Below are 18,356 nucleotides of genomic sequence, written 5' to 3'. Positions count from 1 at the left end.
TTCCATTGGGCCATGCAAGTCCATAATGTTAGAGCACAGAGCATCCCTGGCTTCTGTTGCATCCAACACCAGCTGTGGTAGGTGAACTTTCTGTCTGAGTGTACTGGTTCAGTGGCCCCCCGTTGTCATGGGTCCATTCAGGGAGAAATGGCTCACCTCTGGCTTCACAAAGATTGTGAAGAGCACAGGAAGTCACAGTAATGTAGACAGCACTGATGACACTGGCATCTAAACAGGTCTGTAAACATCTCCAGGGGGATTTCAGTCTGCCAAAAGCACATTCAACAGCAATTCTATACCTCCTGAGAGTATGATTAAACCTTCTTTTTCCAGGGCCTCTGAAATCAGGGTATAGTTACATAATCTAAGATGAAAGGGGACACACAGGTCCCTCAGAATAATGGTGAAGACAGTAACTTGATTTATGACCATGTTTTTTGATGGGAGTCCATGAATGGCAAAAAAAACTCTGGCATCTCAAACTTTTCCATAGCAACCCATGCTAACATTCAAAAATCACCCAGTGTGGTCCACAAGGGCCTGCATAACAATGGAGTAGCACCTTTTGCTGTTTATGTGCTCCTTGAGGAGGGTGTACTATGGGCACATGAGTCCCATCAATGGTCATAGTGCAGTTCAGAAGCACTATTCTTTCAAAGTCAGCAATTACTTCAGGAATATCTTTTATACCCACCACCTTGGAGTAAACCACATGCCTGATTGCCTCAGAAACCTCCACCACCACTTTATCCATTGTCTAACACCAAAATGGGTTGCAACAGACCTGTAGAAGTCTTGGGTAGCCAGCCAGATTCAGATGGTTATAGCAATCCACTTCTGGACGAGGAAGGGTGGCCTTATGCATGTGTCTTTACACTGGCGTGTCAGGCAAGCTGCACCCAAAGTACCAGAAATGTAGCTTTCTTTATGCAAAAGTTTTGGACCCACTGCTGGTCATCCCAAATCTGCATGATGATGTGATTCCATCAGTTGGTGCTTGTGGTTTTCCTACAGTGCACTCCCTGGGTCAAATGGTCATGTCTGGGAGAGTGCTAGGAAGCATTGGATATGGCTGGTTTGAGTTGAGTCTGTGTGCTGCAGTGTAGACACCTGGAGCCCCAGGTTTGAGCGCAGATTAGAAAAATCTTAACATAAGGTGGATACTCAATGTAGATGCTCAAGCCCTGGGTTCTCAAACCCAGGATCAGCTGACTCAAATTCCACTAACCCTGGGATTATGTTGCAGTGTGGACATACCCTTTCAGCTCTATGCTTCCATGGTTAAAGCCCATGCTAAGAGTCAGTAGAAGTGGTTTCTATTCGTTAACCTCTCTCTGTGCCTCTTGTTCCTATCTGAAAAATGAAAATGGTGATATTAATTGACCTAATTGGCAGTTGTGTAAGGATTAAGGCATTATTTTTGTAGTGTTTTGTGATCCCTGCATAATGGGTGCCTTGTAAGTGCTATTGACTGTCACTGTTATGGTAGAGACACCAGTGGCACTGTTGCACATAGACATGGTATTTTTTAGTGTGGGAGCACTGTTCAGTCTTCAAAGAAATGCTGTATCATTGTAAGTTTTGGGATGCATTTTTCTTTTTGAGGGACCTCTTGCAAGCAGTAAGAGTTTGCTCTCTGCCTTATTCAGTCTCACTAAAAAAAGTTCTTGGGAAGAGTTACTCCCTTGAAACCAGGTGGTGTTGGCTGAAATGCCTGAAAGATGCCGGCATACTGCTTGTGACCAGGACTGTTGTATATGTAATTCAACAAGTTACACTAAGAACACATCCAGATTCTGCTTCACTGTTTTAACCATTTTTAAGCAAGGTTAAGTCCATGAGTTCCTCCACAATCTCATAGGTAAGGAGCACACTGTCCATAATCCCGGAACCACTGAAGCAAAAGGATGGGCCGTGCCCATTTAACTTCTGCATACCCCAGGATCAAAAATCAGTAAAGTTTGTGAGATTTCTGCTACCACTGGTGGCAATCTTGCATCTTCCCTCTGCTCATGAAATTGCTGTCACCTTAGCCCAAAATCTTGTGAGAAAGACAGTGTTTTGGGGATTTTGGCTGGATCTGAAGTAGAATTAGCTATTTGGTCCCATCTGGTTTTGGATACAATGTGATCAGAAAAGCTGTTTCTAACCTTGGAATTCAAATCCAACCCACATTCAGAAATGTGAAAGGGTTTGGACTCAAAATTTCAATTTTGGCTGATCATGAGTGAACCTCAAATCTGTTAATCCAATCTGTGTGCCAACGTGAAGCCAATGTGGAGAGGAGAAACACAGAGTAGGCAGAATTCCATTATCCAATGCTAAAAATAGATTTGCTGTCGCTAGCAGATCAGCACCTCAAAGCAGAGCACTATGCTGTAAATAACATATCCCTCACATCACAACTGCATATATCAAAGTGATAATGATGTTCTTTTCTATTACATTCAGCTGGAGATGTGGAAGAAGGGGGTCCCATTAAGCCCATACATTTTTTATTATAAAGAAAATCCAAGTTATGTTTATGCTTGCTTGCTTTCTTTTCCCTCAGGCATCTCTCCTCAGGCAGCCTTCCAAATGCAAGGCCATCATGCAAGCAAAAAATTGGATGGACAGCAGGCATAAATTGCTTTGACATTTTATAGGAGGAGGGATAAAGGAGGATGTAACACTGGGATTGGGGCTAGGTCTTTGCTTTTTGGACAATCAGGAAGAGTGGTTGAAGTGTGGTGGCTAGCAAGACCCTTTCGTTAGCGGGAGCATTCTACCCACACCTTTGGACTTGTTTCCTAAAGGCTTTTAATGTGGTATAAAATTAAGCCATGTCACTAGATTAAATTTTTATTATTTATTTATTATTTCTGTCGTGATAGCCCCCAAAACCCCACTCAATATCAGGCCCCATTTACCGAGGTATTGTACAAACATACAGGGAGACACAGACCCAAGGAACTCACTGTTTACTTTGAAACAGAGAAGAATGACTGAATCAGGCAATAGCTACCCCTAACTGCTGTGCAACCTAGCCATCATTGGTTGAGTGATTTCTTGTGTGTATCACAGCAGAAGTAGGTCTTAAGAAGAATGAGGAGGAGAAGACAGTAGCCTTATGAACTAATTTTGGAAGGCCTTCCATGCATATAGAGCAGCATGGAAGAAAACATGGAGATTTTCTGTGGAGAAAGATGGCAAATTGGTTTTCAAATCTGGCATCATTGTTAGGGAGTGGTGGAGGGAACAAATAAAATACAAGAGTGGATAAGAAGAGATGGTTGTGAAGGGACTTGAAGTTCAGAATAAGAGGCCTGAATGCAGTGGAAAAACAAATGGGTATAAAATTGGCCATGAATAAATATAGGCTGGAAATTAGAAAAATGATTTCTAACCATTTTGAGGAGAGAGCCTCTGGAACAGCTTCCCAATAGGAGTAGTGGGAGCAAACAATCTAACTAGTTTCAACAGAAAACTTGATTAATAGTAGTATGTGCCAGGGTTGTTTGTGATAGCAGAAGACTGCACTCTGACCCAGGAGGTCCTTTCCAGTCCTATGTCCTATCTTCCTATGCTCCTATAAAATGGTGGCCAGTGGAGCTATTAAAAGAGGGGAGTGACATGGTCAGAACAATGGAACAGGATGATAATCTTACCAGTTACATTTTGAATGGTCTGGAATAGGAAGGCCAGAGTGGAGGAGATTTCAGTAGTTCAGACAGGAGATGAGAGTTTGACATTATGGACAGAAAGAAAAAGTTGGATTTTGGAAATGCTATGCAGTCTGGGAAAATCGTTTGAACACAGCCTAGGTAAATGTGGGAAAGAAGAGGGAGCTTCTACAAATAGATGACAGGTTATGGCATAAATGACAAGGAAGATGGTGGCGATGTCACTGGTGACAATGAACTGGAGAGACATGAGTATTTGGGAGGAAAGATCAGGATTCATTTATGGGATTCTTAAATTTAAATTGATGGCAAACAATCCAGGAAGAGACATCAGAAAGACAGGCTGAGATGTGGTGTTGGAGGAGAGAAGGCAAGGAAGCCAATTATTACTACTGGCCAGCCCCTAATATGGATGAGTTGCCAGCATTGTAGCCAGTAGTAATGCACAGCCCCTTTTTTGTTTCTTAGTAAACTAGCCAATGTAGGAATTTATCCTCGCTCTATCCTAGCATAATTCTTTGATCTTTATCTGAGATCATGCAGAACTTTTCTGACAGCCACTATGTTCTAGCTTATGCATCAGGGTCAGAGGGAGTGCTAATTTCTCTGCTGATCCTGCATCTGATACCCGACCTGTCCAATTACATCAGAGATTGTCAGTTGTTATGATTCTGCACTGTCCCACAGCATTGCAGTCCAGCCTTCCACCAGCTTGACAGTAAATTAACTCACAAGGACCAAGAGAAACATTCAATAGTGTCAGATTATCTTAAAATGAAGTTTATAGATCGGAAGAAAATATGCACCAAGGCTGCTTCTCTGGCCAGGGAATCATGGTGCATAGACATGTTCATCGCCATCATAAGCAAGCTCCTCACAGACCAGGACACACCAACTCAAAGCAGCACCAGACCCTGCCAGAACTACAGATGCAAAACCTGCAGACATATCTCCACTGCTACAATGATCAACACCTCTACAACACAGCTTTCAAGATCCATATATCCTACACATGCCAATCACAGCATGTGGTATGCCTCATCCAGTACATTAAATGCCCCAATAACAACTATGTGAGTGAAACCAGCCAATCAGTATGCTCTCAGAACTCACAGGAAAATGATAAAAGACAAAAACACCCTATCACCTGTGGGTGAACGCAAAGTAATCATTCTACAGCTAACGTATTAGTGACTGGTCCTTTGAGACTGGGAGTAACCTGAATATTGTGATTTTTGGTGAGGGACCATCTATCACTAAGGCTAGTTTGTCTGGATGGCAAGATAGACCAGAGTATCCAAGTCCACTGTCTGTGACTAAATGGGTAGGCTGCTGTAGTGCTTGAGGAGTTCACACTTGCTACTTGTTTGGTGAAATGTAAGTATAGAACTCTCAATCAAGTTGGAGGTTGTGCCCTGCTTCTTGACAGCCTGGCCAAAGGTTGGCACTCATGCTCATGAGTGCCAACTCCAGACAGCTTGACAACGGGAACCCGTGGTGAGATGAAGTGATGGTGGGAGAAGGGATTCAGCTATTAAGAAATCAAAGGAGAAGTATTTAGTCAAGGCAAAGACCAGCCAGTGGTCATTTGTAGAAGCTTTTATGAGAAGGGCCAGGTAATTGTACAGTTTGTACAAAGTCCAGTGTAGTGGGAAGAAATGAACTGTACCATCCCTGGTGAAGCACCAGGAGAGATTGTGCCCCAGGAGCTGCAGTCTCTCCAAAACTGATTGGTGTGCATGGGTTGCAGTCCACTTTACATCCTCCCTTAGCATGGTGCAGACTGTTTTTTGGGGTGCACTGGCCCTGCTTTGTGGGCCAGTGCAGACAGGAGGTGCCTCTTCCATCCCCTTCCCAAGTGATTTGTTATCCAGAAGGAGCAAGAATCTAACTCTTACTGTTCACAAAGACAGTGATTAAGACCTACCCAGATGCACGTGGTATGGGGAAACGCTCCTTGTACATCCTTTCTTCTCCCAACCCCCACCCCTGCACACACCTAGGTAAAGGCAGGTCACAATCTGTTTTTAACAACTTTTGAGGATGCTTTCCACTGCTCTTTTGGGGGGGGCGAGAACTTTCTGTCTGCCCTCTTTCTATTAGGGCAGTGTTGCCACCTTGTCAGGGAGTGATTATTGCACAACTGAAAAAGTGTTTGAAACAAAGAGAAGCCCTCTAATAAGGCTCCCCTCTATGCTACACCTCCAGGGCTGGCTTGGATGAATGCTCTAAACCTGTCCAACCTACCAGCGGCTTGCTAGGCTGTGTGATGCGTGGGTACCATGGCAATTCTACCATGCCTAGGAAAAAAATTGATCCTCTGTCTGTGTTTAGGGGTATCCAAACTTTTTTGGCACCAGTTTAGCCCATCTCAGATGTTTACCATAGTCAAAATCCTTGTTTTTCATAATAAAAGCAGGTCAGAATAATTAAATTGTGTGTAGCTATATTTCTGCTTTGAAAGGCTAAATAGTTGGCAAGACTCCTAAAACAGGATTAGACTATAGACCAGCTCAGACAATGCTTCCAGGCATAGGGGATGTACTGCCGAAACAGTTTAATAAAGTCTGATTAGATTACTTTCTCTGGTCAATTTGAAGCACACTGGCCACAGGATAAATTATCTTTTTATCTCATTGCTTTGCTCTTTTTCTTTTTTGTGTTGTATTTTTAAAACATTAACCATATTTTTAACAGCTATTTATCTGCAGATGCTTAAGGAGCATAACACTGTGATTTCCTCTGTCTCTCAGTGCCCTTGGTATTTCCCAATATAAATGTAAGCAGGGGAATAGTCCCACTATTGTGGAGAACTTTCCTGGCTTATGCACTACCTCGGTGAAGTGGGCTAGCGAAAGGATCTGAGTCCTCGTTCCCACTTCCTTTACCCAGAGGCCTCCCTGCCCTTGAGGACTCCCCTTCCGCTCTCCTGTCTGGCAAAGTCCTCGTAACCCCAATGAGGTTGGGCCCAGGATTCCTGGGGGGCTTGACCCCGAACCCTGCTGTGGTCACCTAGGATGGGCTAGGGTGTCCCTGCTCCGGGGTACTCTCTCTGCACTGGGCATTTCTCTGACTCACTGACCATTACATACAAGTTAAAGCAAACACAAGTTATTTAATCAACAATTAATTTAAAAAAGAATAAGGAAAAATGGGAAAGGTTAAAGGAAACACATCACCCCGCTCTGTGGCAGGGAACATCACAAACAGTGTCTCTGGAATGTCAGGGCAGTTCACAGGCTGTTCCTTGTAAGTCCCAGGCCTTCTTCTCAGGCCCTGGCTGTGCTGCTGGGATGCTGCGGGTTGGACACTCGCTCTGGTTGTGGCCACATGCTCTACGTGGCAGGGCCCTTCTTCCCAGCGTTGCCTACTCCCTGTTGGGGTTACCAATCCCCCTTTGAGTCTGGCCTGCAGAGCCTCCTGGCTGAGGCATCTCCCTGTGCTGGGCCCACTGCCCAGGGTCCCCCCTCGCTCTCCCGAGCTGCTCACGACACCCTGCCCCGGACAGCTCCAGCTCCACTCTGCCTCAGCACGGCTGCTGCTCTGCCGCCAGCTCCCTGGGCTGCTTCTCTGGCCCCTCTGGCTCTGATTGCTGCAGCTCTGCTCCCAGGACAGGTCTGGTCTGCAGGCTTCTTCTGTGACTCTGCTTCCAGCACCGACCTGCTTCGTGGGCTGCTTTTCTGGCCCCTCTGGCTCTGATTGCTGCAGCTCTGCTCCCAGGGCAAGTCTGTTCTCTCTGGGCTGTGCCTCTGGCTTTGGGGCTGCAGCTTCCAGCACAGGGTCTGCTCTCTCTGGGCTGCTTTTCTGGTCCTTCTGGATCTGGCACAGCTCTGCTTCCCAGCTCAGCTTGGGCCCCTGTTTTCTCCTTAGCTCAGCCCCACTCTGTCTGACCCAGGCAATTCCAGCTCACACGGAGGACGGGACCTCCCTGGCCTCTTGACTCCCTGATTAGCCTGCCTGCCCTGTCATTCCAGCTGACCTGGAGCATTGGCCTCTCCCCATTGCTCCTAGGGACTGGCAGTCTCAGGGTCCTGATTCCCCATCAACCCTTCCCCTTTTAGTACTGGGAGCTAGCAACTAAAACACCCCCACTGAATTCTAGTAAGGGGACAACAGTACCCTTACATAAAGGATCCAAACACAATTTATGTGGAATCTGTAGTCAGATATTTCCTTTCTTAAAATAAATTCTCTCTCATTTTCGTCCGTCTTTATTGACCTGTCTGTATATCTCTGACTTTCTTATCCAATCTATCAAGAAAGAAATATCTGTGACTTTCTTATCCAATCTATCAAGAAAATAATTTGTGCACAGAGAACAATTGTTATGACTAAATCAATGGATGATTTTGGCTGTCTAAATCCTGTCTTGTACTAAATAAGTATGTTTGGGGTGACAGTCACCTGTTCTGAATATTTTGTCTTGGTTTATTCTGTGTTAACTGGAGCCAATATAGACCTTTTCAGAATGTCTGAATCAAGACTCTTTGAATGGGAAGGATGGTACAGTGGTTAGGGCCCTGGTCTAGGATGTGGGAGATCGTGTTCAATTCCCAGCTCTGTTGTTGGCTTTCTGTGTGCCTTTAGGCAAGTTACTTAGCCTCCATGTTCCTCAATTGCTCACCTGTAAAATAGGGATAATAGCTTTCCCTGTGGTGGTGGTATAAGAATAAATGAATTAAAAGATTGTGAAGTGCTTTGGATCTACTGATGAAAATACTATATCAAATAGGCATTATTTATTTATTTATTTATTTTGTTGTTAAACCTTTTAACACTTTTTCTCTCCCATACTCTAGGTAACCAGGCTCTTATTGTGCTAATTTCCTGCCTACCCCTATGATTAGTCTTGGGATAACACAGATTAGGTCAATCTAAAACAGACCTTCATCTGTTACTGGCCTCTTTTAAAGAAGTGATGCTGCCCAGTTACTAGCACAACTTCTAGAAAGCGTATTATACCAGTATGTCCTGTCTTTCACTGGCCTATACACCAGCAGTCCTGTAGCTGTTTTCTGGCCTGTAACTCATCTAGCAACACACAAATGTCATTTTCATTCCATGTTCCAGTGAGATAACCAGGTTTATTTCTTATTCTCCTTATCATCAAGTATTTTATTTTCATATATTGCAATAGCAGTTAAGAAATTAATTCAGCTACTGCTGTTTCCTGTGGTGGTTGTAAAGCTATGCAATAAAAACAGTGATTCCAGTTACCAATGATCCTAATGTTACCATTACCCATAGAGGCAATGAAAGAGTATGATTTCCAATTCATAAAACCATATTCTCTGCTGTAGGCCCAGTCCTGCAAGGTGCTGAGCGCCCGTCACTCCTACTGTACTGAGTGGGAGTTCAGCATCTCGCAGGATTGCATCCTTTATGAGTACTCAAACAGCCATGGCACTGGGATTAGTTTAAAATAAAAATGCCTTGCCTTATAGCAGTTTTGTGTGGTGAAAAAGAAGGGCTAGTGGAATTGAAAGGAGGGGAAAAAATAGCATCAAAGATTTCCAGAGTTTCATTTAAAATTTTTGCTGACAGTGTGTTCGTGCCTATTTGAAGTTATTTGCATTAAGCCGATCATTTAAAACAGATTATGCCTGTGTGGTTTATCTCTTCCTATTTTCTTCCTGTGTATTTTATTCCAGTCTAATTAACATTTCTTTCAGATTAGGTTTATCCAATCTATTCAAAAGAGCTAAAGAATGTATTTTATTTTTTCTTCTGAGACGCAAAATATCCTGCCCTGGCTCTTTCAAGATGCAGGGATGACCATGAGGAGAGTCTCTGATCCATTCTACTGGCTTCAGGCTGGAGGGCCCAAGGAAGATATGTACTGCAGCATGCCTTACTTTTCTCCTTTTAAAAAGAGTGCAGTCCCTTCCCTGCTAGCACCTGCTGCCATCGACATCCTATGCACCGAGTTCTGGGGACTGGGATGGCCATGCCCCTAAAGTGGTAGACCATCCTATCTTAGGCCTACACTATACCAGCGGGCAGGTCACGTGAGCTCCTTCAACTTCGCTTACTCATGAGAGTGGATTATGCTCAGCTTCTGCACTGGTGAGCTGGAGGATGTGAAAAATTGTCTCTTTATCTTCTTCTCATTCCCACCCTGAATACACCTGCTCAGCATTGGACAGGATTTTGAGCCCTTATCGGGTTTTTTATTATTATTTTTATTATCAGTATCCCTTTAAATCTGACTGTGTTTTAAAATACAGTTATTTATTAATTAGATTTTTTAATGAACCTAGCTGAGGTTCTCTGGGGACATATGAAAGTCTCCAGAAAATCCTAGATGTTCTTAAATAGGCCCTGCTGTATAGGGCCCTAAATGGAAAGTGGAAAGAGATTCATTAAAGTCTATCCAAATATTACATTCCAAACTCAAGAGATGATAGTCTCCACTTTGGGTTTATTTATTATAAAGTCAGAACATTTGTGTATTCAGCAATGGAAGACCATACCCTTTGCTGATGTTTTCTGATTACTTGAGAGAGATCATTATAAGAGCTTGGAAGTCAGAACACTCTAGGCTCAATCCTGCACCATTCAAGTCAATGAGATTTTTGCCACAGAGTTGAATGGGAGCAAGATCCAAGCCCTTTGTGATTACTACTCCATTTCATTTAGTTGCAAAATATATTAATTCTGCAGCTTTTATTATGTTTATTTTATACAAGAGAAAAAAGTATTAAGTCATTCACGAATTTGCTAAATGTTATTAGTTCAGACATTACTGGTGTGTTAACACAGCAAAGGTGTGTGGGAAAGAAGGGAAGTAAATGCTACCTCATCCTATGACAGCTGAGTAGGAGAAAACTTCATGAGCCATTTTGGGAAATGTAAAGTAACTTTTTGTGTTTGGTTTGGTGGGGGGGGTTGTTTTTGTGTGTGTTGTTTGGTTGTTTTTAACAATGAAAATACCCAAAATCACATTTTCAAGTGACTAATTTGAGAAACTGTTACTCAGGTTTGTTAGTCTCCAGGTGTCTCATGGAGACAAAATGGGATGATCCAGATTCAGCCAGACATTGTAAATTACAAAATTCATCCAAGCTTTTCTTATGAAGAGTAATACTTTGTTACCCAAATATAATTTCAGTACTTTTCATATATATATTATCCTCCGTCTCTGGCTCAGTTTTCAAATATCATCCAGGCACTGAAGGCCCAGGAACAAAAATCTCTAGCAAATTCAATCCAATATTAATGCTTATGAAAATGGTAAATAGATAGGCTTAGCGGGATGGATATACAGTAGAACCTCAGTTACAAACACCTTAGGAATGGAGGTTGTTCGTAACTCTGAACAAAACATTCTGGTTGTTCTTTCAAAAGTTTACAACTGAACATTGACTTAATACAGCATTGAAACTTTAAAAGCAGCATTTTTCTTATAGTAACCATCTTAATTTAAATGAAATAAGTCCAGAAACATTTCCTTACCTTGTCAAATCTTTTTTTTAGCTTTCCAATTTTTTTTAGTAGCTTATAGTTAACATAGTACTGCACTGTATTTACCCCCTCTCCCTTTTTTCCCCCCTTGGTCTCTGCTGTTACCTGATTGTGTGATTCTGGTTTCATATGTGGTGTGTGATTGACCAGTCAGTTTGTAACTCTGGTGTTAGTAACTATGAGGTTCTGTTGTATTGTTTCATTGTACTCTGCTCACTGGCAAAGTGAGCCTAGATATTAATAAAATTTCATTAAATCTTAAAAAGACACTCACACAGCAGATTATCAGAATAAATTGGATACCAGTCACAACCGATGAGATGGGATTATTCAAATCTAATACTTGTTAGAATTGCAGCCTAAAGCCTCTGGCCCCAATCAGATGCTCTGGGAGTGCATCAAATTAGGATTCCAGAAGGGTCTACATGGAGCGATGAGTGATGAATTTGCCTTTCACTATGGAAGCACTCTCCCCCTTCAGTCACAATGAAAAATAAATTGGGCAGACTCGTCTTATTTCCCATGCATATCTGTATACAGGGATCAAAAATCTCACCCCACAATTATAGACGTGGTATTGCTTCCAAGGTCTACACGTACCTATTTTCCATTGCCACCAGGTACAATGAAGTTAGTAATGGGAGATTATGACGTTCCTGTCTGGTGTTATCTGGACCAGTGATCTGCTAGGTCACTCCAATCCTTGACTCCGGGAGCCAGTCTTACCCTGCTCTGCTGTGAGAACCCCCACTCCTAGGCTGTTCACGTATAGCCTCTGGCATGTAAGCTGCTCCCACCTACTTGCAACCAAATGACACTAGCCAATATCTCCAGTCCCAGACACAACCCTAGGAACCTCCGTCTTTCAGTGTCCAGTTATGCCCCCTGGATAACTACAAGCTTATATGACTTTGTCAATTTAACAAAGAAATTGATATGTTCCAGATTTGTTATCCCAAGGGGAGTCTCTGACATGCTTTAAACCAAACACACTGCTTCAGGGAGAATTAACTATAAAGATAGATTTTAAGTGATTATAAGTTAAAGCATAACAAGTCAGATTTGGTCAAATGAAATAAAAGCAAAACACATTCTAAACTGATCTTAACATTTTCAATGCCCTTACAAACTTAGATGCTTCCCACCACAGGCTGGCTGGCTGGTCTTCAGCCAGGATCTCTACTCTGATCAGCGTTTCAGTTACTTGGTTTGGTGTCTGTAGATGTAGGTGGAAGAGAGAGAGAGCATGGCAAATGTCTCTCCCTTTTATCTTGTCCTTTCTTCCCTCTTGGCTTTGCCCCCCCCCCACACACACACACTTTCAGAGTCAGGTGAACATTACCTCATTGCAGTTCCAAACAGACCAAAAAGAAAAGGAGTACTTGTGGCACCTTAGAGACTAACAAATTTATTAGAGCATAAGCTTTCGTGAGCTACAGCTCACTTCATCGGATGCCGAAAGCTTATGCTCTAATAAATTTGTTAGTCTCTAAGGTGCCACAAGTACTCCGTTTCTTTTTGCGAATACAGACTAACACGGCTGCTACTCTGAAACAGACCAAAGGAAGCTGAGTGACTTACTTGAGAGTCTAACAGATCCTTTTGTTGCTGCCTAGGCCAGCGTTTTTTGTTCCTGTGAGGCTGGGCTGGGTTTTTCCCATACTTGCCCTGATGAGGTGTGAACTACCTCTCTGCTCTTGCCTGGGCTTATTTTAAGCCATGCAGATATGTTTTCAGCCTCATAACTACATACATGAAATTATAACCTATAACATTACTGTAACAATTACTATAATATCACTATAACAACCATGCTAAGTGCATCCTGACCCTTCCGAAGACACCCAATGTGACAAACTTTGCATTGGATACCACACAGTCATTTTATAAAGATGAACATGGAGGTGTAGGGTGTTCCCCCGAGGTACAGAGTGTCACAGAGATATATCTCCTTTAATAACATTTATTGTTATCACTTTTTCTAGCATCTGGTAGAATTCCTGCATCACTGTGGATATTAAAGTCATTAGTCTATAGTTGAAAGGCTTTCACTTTCTTTAAGACATTCTCCCAAATTTCTGCACTGTTTCAAATCTGCCTTTCTTAGCTAATGTCCTGAAAAAAAGCTGTTCTGGGCAGAAATAATGCCATCCTGTCTTCAGCACTATGTGGTGTTAAAGAAATTTCAATCAAGTTTTTGAGCAGGTCATGGTAATGTCATTGCCCTAATGAGGGATTGAAATTCTCAGGTGGATTCTAGCACAGCATTTGTTTGAATCCTTTAGACTTCTCCATAGCCTTTGTTACTTGAATACTTGGGAAGGGGGTGGGGGGTAACAAAAGAAGATCATTGATGCTGACAGTTGAAATTGTTGTTCCTGTTTGTGTCAGCATGATAAGGGGTTATCAGCAGAGCTGTGTGAAACTAGGAGGGTTTGTGTGAACTTTTTAAAAGAAATTGCTTTATTTGGGTGTCCATCCCCTAGGTTTTGCTTTGAGTTTGGTGTCAAAACCACCAAAATCTCAAAGGAAACCAAAAGTGAAAACAGAAAGTCGGGCCTAGTTTGGAGTCAAATCCATAGAAAATTTCTACGGTTTCTAGGCTTTCCACCTGCAACTATACATTTCTCCCCAGTATCTGAAACTCAGCTCTTACTCTGTTGAGGCTCAGTACACGTGAGCTAAGTTTTGGGACTCTGATCAGGGGTTAAATTTTCTAATGGAAGTTTCGTGCAATGCTAGCAGTCCATCTCAACACAAGTGAGATGCAGACAAATGTTTTTCACCATTTTATTTGCATTTGAAAGGATTAGTTACAGGAAACTTCACAAATGAGTAAACAGATATACAGGACCAAGCCTTTGGCTTTCTTACAGCTGTTTTGCACTGCTCCTGTGGTGCTTCCATTAGGGTAGAAGAAACTGCGGATGGCACAGAGCTAAGGTACTACACCCATAAGTGTGTCACTGCACTCTGGCAGTTCCTACCTGCTAGAAAGTTCTCTTGGGCTTGTGGACAGGTAGGAATCATTTAAAACAGCCTTTCAGGTTATACAGGTAAATTATAACAGATATTCACATTCCATTATTACACTGGTATTAGAAAGTCAAGCTGATCTTTGGTGCAATAAATCAATCTGTAAACATATAGAAGATACTCATATATACAGCTTTGGCTGGTGTCATTATTCACAAATAATCATTAAACATTCCTGCAGCCTTTTAAATACTTGGCTTCTCTAAATCAGATCAAGGAGTGCTTTGTTCAGCTTTCTTTTAAAAAACAAATGAAACTGTGACAGATGTTTGTGCCCATTTTGTAAATTAACTTCTTTCAGTATGGTTTTATCATGTGAAGTCTGTTAAAGTGTAAATCTGTAATCATGTAAATATTTCTGCACCCAACGCTCAAATTACTGGCTTTTCACCAGACTCCAGAAATGCTACCTGAGACACTGCAATAGCAAAAAGCACTTCTGTGAATGAAAACTGCTTTTTTTTTACCTGTAAATTTAGTCTGGGAAACCCAGGCAGACTTCATGTGCCTGGACCTGAAAGATATTTTAAAAATGTATTCCATTTGTACACTTCACAACACCACTTCCATTTTTCAATGGTTAAAGTAACATGCTCCTCAATTACCTAAATAATTTACTAGCAATGAATAAATCATTTGACCATAAGGCCACACTTAGATTTCTATTTTTATTTGTAGTATTACACCAGCGACAGTGACCTCTCCTAAGGTACTACCAACCCCGGTTGTGCTGTTGTTCTCACTAGGACTGGCTCCCGGTGGTGACTGTAACTAGTGATTAATATGAGCCATTACCTTATATCCAGATCCAAACTTTTCCTAAGTTCAGACGAGTTTGGTTCTCGGACTTTGAGTCAGGACATTATAGCAGTTTAACAAAACCAAAACAACAGGAATGTTTTAAGCAATGTGACTCAAAATTCCTTTCTCTCTCAAATGCTCAGGTTTTGGTTTTTAGGTACTTGTTATGATGTAAATTCTACTAGTTTATCAGTTGTCCATATAATCTTCCAGGAAAAACAAAACAGACAAGACCTAAATATCTAATCTAATAAAATAAAAATAAAGTTTTTTAAAGAGGGGGAAAATACTCAAGGCTTCTTTTTAATAAGCCTAAACAACAACAAAAAAGGCATAAACATTTTGTTTGTTTGTTACTCAAACTGATATTAGTCATTCCCCCTGCTGCTTTCAGTTCTTCCCTCCCCTCAATAAGAATGATGGCAATTCTAAACAGATGCTATTTCTTTTCAAAAGTCAGACTTAGACACATCTGATGGCTGTTTCATAGCTGGCATGTAGCAATTATCCCTGGATATGTCACATATCACAACATAATGCATATGTTTTGTGCTAAAAATATAAAGCGCTTGCCAGCCAAAATCTTGAGTCTCTAAATGTGTCTAGCTTGGGAGCTTAGAAGTCCCTTAGATTTGTCATTCACTAGGAGTCTGTTTCAGAATATCTGTTTTTGTTGAGCTTTGTGGCAGTGATTTGCACAGTGATTATTCAAAACAATTCATGTTTTAAAAGTGCAGTGAACTTAGTTACAACAATGGTATGGATGCTAACATTTATATATTAATAATTCATTAATATGGTATACAAAAACATAATTGTGCTTTCATGAAGATAAGCAATGATGACAAGAGATTAACTCTCTGTAAGGCTTTCATATAATTTCTGGAATGTTATGTGTTGAAGTTACTTGTTTGTGTGTGTGTGTGAGAGAGAGAGAGAGAGAAAAAAGTTTTGTTAATATCTTTATAAATTTTATTTGTAAGAATTCATTTTTGATTTAATTGTATGTTGAAGGGAGTTCTCCCTTCCTCTCTTTCACCACCTCCTACAATTCGAAGTTTCATTAGATTCATAGTATGGTTCGTCCCAAAGGGAGGAACTTTATGATGCGGGTGAACTAGGCCTGATTTATTCCTAGGAATGAGCATAGGTTTTGGGTGGTATGGAGCAGTGCCATCACAGACTCTAGGAGCAACTGCATCACAAGGAGACAGAATTCCTCCTGGGTGTGCAAGGGGAGCATGCCAGCTGCAAGATACCTTAGGAGCGATGCTGCATTCATCCCCAGCTACGTCTGCTGAATGGGCTGTATGGGGGCAGGGCCATGGCTACAACTCCACCTCCCTTTTGAGGTATTGTGATTCAGGGTGAGTATGGAGGCATATCCCTGCATTTGTGCCTGGATGCTGCCGCTGTGTTAGCTGCTGCATAGGGTTGAAAAGAGGAGGCAGTTTCTTGTGCCCTTGCCACCCTGGCTCAACTGTGAAGCAGCAGGGCACAATCTGTTCCATAGTAATTATTGTTGATGGATGGTAATATTTGTAGCTACTATATTTACAGCTCACTATAAGTTGGAATCTGTCATTGGAAATGTGTTTATGGTTCTGGTGACTTCATTTATTTACTCTGTAGGTGCTGGATAAATAATTCTGTTTAATGACCAAGGGTTTGTGGCAACTGAGGTCTGAGAAGCAGGTGGAAAGCCTACATCTTTGTAGCAAACACATTAGCTAATGAATGGCACATTTAAAAAATCCTTTTATGGTAAAGTTTGCTTTATACAACCTTAAGACATGTTACTAATCCCTTCCAAGAGATTCTTTTGACTGTGCGATCAAAGAACTCACTGGGTAAATGTAACAATGAGAGATACTAGGGGAAAGAGATGTAGGAAAAGCATTTATGAAATGTCAATGTCTGTCAGACTTTCAGTGAGGGTGATTCACAGGGCTGGTCAAAACTGGGCTTATTTAGAGGAGGAGAATGCATATGTGTCAATGGTATGTTATACGACCTAAATCCTGGGCAGGAGTACACAGTTTAAATACCAGGAATCATTAGCTGGTCCCCGAACCAGGTTTGGAGAAGCTTTGGAGCCACAGCAGAATTGCTTCTGAGGCTGTGATAATTCCTGTGTTCCTAATACTCCTCCTGCTGCGCTTAGTGGGGGGAAGTCTAAGTGGATTCTCTGGATTCCCATGACCACCGCTGCTGCTGCCCTGTCCTTAGATCCCTGCCTCTCTTTTTTTACAGTGGAGCTACCCTGGTTTTGCTGTTTGGGGAACATCCACAGGTGAGGATAGGACTTGTCCCTAACTTAGCCCTACTGCTTAACAAATTCTGACACTATAATTTCAGCTTAGTAAGTGCCTGAAATTGACCTCACCAAGGAAAAGTCTGATTCTTTGGGCAAGTGGATTAATATTTAGGACATAGTCAAAGTAAGCAACAGGGGCAGGGATAGCTCAGTGGTTCGAGCATTGGCCTGCTAAACCCAAGGTTGCAAGTTCAATCCTTGAGGGGACCATTTAGGAATCTGGGGCAAAAATTGGGGATTGGTCCTGCTCTGAGCAGGGGGTTGGACTAGATGATCTCCTGAGGTCCCTTCCAACCCTGATATTCTATTATTCTAAGTAAAACAATGGAGGATTATGAAAAAAATCTACATTTACACATACTCATAAGAGATATAGGAAAACTGCTGAATGGAAGTTGCAAGTTTTAAGAATATATGTAACATGACTGAAATAACAGGCAATGCTGAAGCAGGACAATGACTAAGAGTTTAAAATACCAGGATTCAAAGGTTACTGTTTAAGTATTCCATGAAGGATGGATGACACTGAGTCAGCTAAAAGGATATAGCAGTGACCCCTTAGAAACATATCAATCCAAAGATAGAAGGTGCTGGAAATGTCTGAACTTTGTGGTAAGTCTCAAGATCAGAAAATACTGATATAAGCAACATCCTAGAATTTTGAAAATGGATAATTTCAATAGTTGCCATAAACTGGGATAGCAGCTATGCGAAGCTATTCAGCGGAAGTCAAGTGATTTAACCATTTCTCTTGCCCATGGTCAATAATAAAGATGATGATCACTTAAGTACAGGAAATGTAAAAAAGAAATAAAAACAAAACTTTCCCCAGGCTCCTATAGGCAATTTCAGGTATATGAAAAAATGCATTGGACACAATGGGCCAAATTCAGCCTAAATTAGTCCAAACCAGATGTAATTTAAGTGCATGTAATTTACATTTTCTTCTAATCTCTTCAATGTGTCTGTTACAGCAATTTAAACTCCCACTAGACTTGAGGCTTGTCTACATGGCAAGTTAGTGAAAGCCAGGGTGTGAATCTATAGTGCAATAGCATGCTATGCACTAACTCTCA

This window comes from Dermochelys coriacea, chromosome 6, assembly GCF_009764565.3.
Source record: "Dermochelys coriacea isolate rDerCor1 chromosome 6, rDerCor1.pri.v4, whole genome shotgun sequence".
In the NCBI taxonomy this organism is placed as follows: Eukaryota; Metazoa; Chordata; order Testudines; family Dermochelyidae; genus Dermochelys; species Dermochelys coriacea.
This window is presented reverse-complemented; position numbering follows the sequence as displayed.